General features: G+C 32.9%; 1 long non-coding RNA gene across 2 annotated transcripts; it reads left to right on the plus strand.

The window, feature by feature from the left end:
• Positions 1 to 1429: 1429 nt before the first annotated feature.
• Positions 1430 to 3049, plus strand: LOC105777987 (uncharacterized). Of its 2 annotated transcripts, none has more exons than XR_001128492.2 (3): positions 1430 to 2131; positions 2367 to 2479; positions 2563 to 3049. It is a non-coding gene; the product is annotated as an uncharacterized LOC105777987 (long non-coding RNA). The 2 variants fall into 2 exon arrangements; XR_008190221.1 differs by lacking the exon at positions 2563 to 3049 and having other exon boundaries at positions 1430 to 1796; positions 2045 to 2131.
• Positions 3050 to 4165: the final 1116 nt, after the last annotated feature.

Here is a 4165-nt window from a genome sequence, read left to right on the forward strand (position 1 = left end):
TTTCTTATATAATCGTAAAAGAGATAGTATTAATTTTAAAATATTGAATTAATTATCACTATAGTTTAGGGTTTTTGGTTTAGGGTATATGATTTATTTAAGATTTAAGGCCAGTTTAGGAGTTACTATTTTAAGGTTTAAGGAGTATGGGTTTAGGGATTATGGTTTAAGGGTTGAGATTTAAGGTTTAAGGGTTAGAAGGTTAGGAGTTTAGGGGTTAGACGTTAGAGGTTAAGAGTTAGGGATTTAGGGTTTAGGGATTCAGGGATCGAGTTAGGATTTTGGGAGTTTAGATTATTTTTTTTAATTTATATTTTAAATATGTTCTTATATAATTGTAAAAGAGATAATAATAATTTTGTTTAGGGTTTTTGGTTTAGGGTATATGATTTATTTAAGATTTAAGGTCGGTTTAGGAGTTCATATTTTAAGGTTTAGGGAGTATGGGTTTAGGGATTATGGATTAGGGATTATGGTTTAAGGGTTGAGATTTAAGGCTTAGGGGTTTAGGGGTTAGACGTGTTAGGGGTTAAAAGTTAGGGATTTAGGGGTCGGGTTAGGGTTTTGGGTTTAGATTAATTATTTTTTAATTTATATTTTAAATATGTTCTTATATAATTGTAAAAGAGATAATAATAAATTTGTTTAGGGTTTTTAGTTTAGGGTATATGATTAATTTAAAATTTAAGGCCGGTTTAGGAATTCATATTTTAAGGTTTAGGGAGTATGGATTTAGGGATTATGGATTAGGGATTATGGTTTAAGGGTTGGGATTTAAGGTTTAGGGGTTAGATGTTAGGGGTTAAGAGTTAGGGATTTAAGGTTTAGGGATTCAGGGGTCGAGTTAAGGTTTTGAGTTTAGATTAATTATTTTTTTAATTTATATTTTAAATATGTTCTTATATGATTGTAAAAGAGATAATAATAAATCAAATATATTGAAATTATGAGTATAGTTTAAATTGTTTAAGAGATATATAATAGATAGACTTTATATGTATTGAATGGTTAATTTAGGGTTTAAGGTTACGGTTTACTTGAGATTTGTTAAATGATACAATTTTATACAATTAATTAATGCTTTTATATTTAAAAAATTTAATCTAAACCATTTGATATATTTAAATATTAGTTTAAATAGAATTAATAAATAAGTTAAAAAAGTAATAGATTGATACGGATATTTAGGTATAATTATTTATTTTGGAGAGGACCAAATTATAAGAAAAAATACAAAAATAAAATGATATGGATATATAAGTAATTATTTAATTTGGATAATTCTAACTTAATAATTAATTACAGACCATTTTATCATTTGTTGTCTTATTAAAATATACAATATTTATTTTGAGAGTACTTGATTTTTTTATTTTATAAAAAATCAATTTATAAAAAATAAAATAAAAAAATTTTAGCATAGCAAAACGACGTTATTTTGTTCAAAATGAAATAATTTTTTGCGACGTTTTTCATAAAAACGTCGCAAAAGATAAGCAATAACGCCTTTTTGTATCTCAAAACACCCAAGTGTTTCTCTCTGTCACCACCGTCTTCATCATCATCTTCCCCTCTCTCCCTCTTGTTGCATATATCTCAAAAGAGGAAAAAGAAAAAAAGGTAAAAAGAAAAACAACGCAAATGGAAGAACCTCAAAACGGAAACGGAAAGTTGAATACTATCGCAGAGGAAGAGGAGGAGCCGGTTATAGGACTAGGACCCGCCCCTCGAGCTCGACCGAAGCGCCCGCTCCAGTTTGAACAAACATATCTCGATTCCCTTCCTTGAGCTAACATGTAACTTTCTTCTTCTTCTTCTCATTTCTAATCATTTATTTATTGGAATTTTGTCGCTTTCTCATGGTTTCCGTAGGGTTTAATGAAATTGTCTTCAGCCTTTTTTCATTTTGTTTTTTTAAGTGAAAAAAGAAGCAAGGAGCAAAGGAACCAACAGAATAAACCTTAATTTCTTTGTACTGAAGTTGCGAATAAAGAGCTCCAAGAGCTCATGATGTATGCCTCTTTTTTGTGTGTGTGATTTCTAGGTATGAGAAAAGCTATATGCATCGAGATGTAGTTACTTATTTTGCTGTATCGTCCGCAGATTTTTTTCATCACTGGAAGTGTTGATGGTAAGCTTTATGATGACAATATTTATAAAACAATATCTGAAAGTCCCAATATTGTATTGATAAAAGAAAGTGTCATTATCTAAAGTCTGCTTTAAGTGTATATATGCTTCTTTTCTCATTCGGGTTTTTGGTTTAAATTTTATCAATAATATTTAAGGCTTTAACAAGCCCCTGTTTTCATGAGGATTATAATGAACTGAATTAAGAATATCTAATTCTGCTCTTATTTAATCAGAAGAAGAGAAACAAAACGGATTCCAGTACTCGTTGCAAGTTTATCAGTAATTTTTGGGCTGGCTGTGGTTTTTATCTCTGGTTTCTTCATCTGGAGGAGGAGAAACAGTCGAGGTACACATCGGAGTGATCTTTCTGGCAAGTATTATAACTTCTTTTTATATTCTTATGCTGATCATATTCTGATTTTATTACAGACAAAGAAAACAGCCAAGAAGTTCAATTACTTGACTTGGTAAATGAGCACTCAAGGGAAACTGTGACGCAGACCCATATTTTTTATTTTGGCATTTCATGTAATTGCTGTACAAGTAAAGTAAAAAGTAGACTGAGGCAGTTTTCATTATTGACTTTATTGACTTTGATTTAATTATGCCATTATTGACTTCGATGCTGAATTTCATTATTGCTGGCTCCTATTTTTTCGGGAGAAAAATAAGAACAAACCTTGGTTATTGGAGGATGAAACAGGTCAGGCTCAATATCAAGGTCAACTTGAAGGTTCACAGTCGGCAACTTATCACCTGCTTATGATGCAAGGAAAGGAATTTGTAGCTATTCCTGCTGGTTCTTGGTATGAGTGACATTTATAACGTTTGTGTCTTGGTGTCTATTTCTTTGTTATCATTCAAATTAACTATTGTGAGAGATAAGGGTGACACAAAAGGTCCCTAGCCCGTCTCTTTTTTTCTTTTTTTTTTGTAGCTTATTAAGTTTTGGGTAATAAGGATATTACTCTAGTTTCTTTTTGTAGCTTATTAAGTTTTGTTGAGATAAAACTCATTTCCATACATCATCAAGAAAATATACACAGGATATTTAATAAGCAATACATGAGAAGCAGTTATTAACTGCACATTAACTGACTAACAACTAACTTCCTTATTTTAACAACTTTCTCATTCCTAACATGGCCCATGCATCTTGACTGTCTTCGTTCCTGAATGAGACCTGTCTTACTTTTGTGCAACATTTCTTTCCACAGAAATTACCCTAAGTTTTCTTCTGAATTTGTCAAACAACTCTACTGACAACGGCTTGGTCAAAACATCAGCCACTTGCTCTTGTCTAGAGACGTGACCTACTTGCAGCGAGCCATTCACCACTTTTTCCCTTACAAAAAATAGGTCTAACTCCACGTGTTTGAATTTGGAATGCATGACTGGGTTGTTGGCGACAACAATGGCAGCAGAACTATCACACCAAACCAACGTCTTGCTATAAACCTCAATACCAAGTTCTATCAGCAATGATCGAATCCATTCTATTTCTACAGTGACATATGCAAGACTGCGATATTCAGCCTCTGCTGTGGATCTTGATACTACCTGTTGCTTCTTGGAGCTCCAAGAGACTGGATTTCCACCAAAGAGAACACAAAACCCTGATGTTGATCGTCGGTCATCAATGTCAGACCCCCAACCGGCACCTGAATAACCTTTGAGAAGCAGTTTGGAGTTGCGAGTGAACTGTAATCCAAACTCTAATGTTCCTTGTAGGTACCGCATAATCCTTTTTACAACTTTAAAGTGTGTATCTAGAGGCTTGTGCATGTATTGACATACCTTGTTGACAGCGAAGGCAATGTCTGGTCTTGTTATGACCACATATTGGAGAGCTCCCACAACACTCCTGAACAGACTTTCATCTTCTATTGGATTACTTTTTTGAGCAGACAGCTTACATGTAGTGACCATCGGGGTAGGTGAGGGTTTAGACATTTCCATGGATACTCGTCGAAGTAGCTCCAGAATATACTTCTTTTGGCTGAGAAATAAACCATTCGAAGTGTATGTTACT

The sequence above is a fragment of the Gossypium raimondii genome, chromosome 10 (assembly GCF_025698545.1).
Source record: "Gossypium raimondii isolate GPD5lz chromosome 10, ASM2569854v1, whole genome shotgun sequence".
Classification (NCBI taxonomy): domain Eukaryota; kingdom Viridiplantae; phylum Streptophyta; class Magnoliopsida; order Malvales; family Malvaceae; genus Gossypium; species Gossypium raimondii.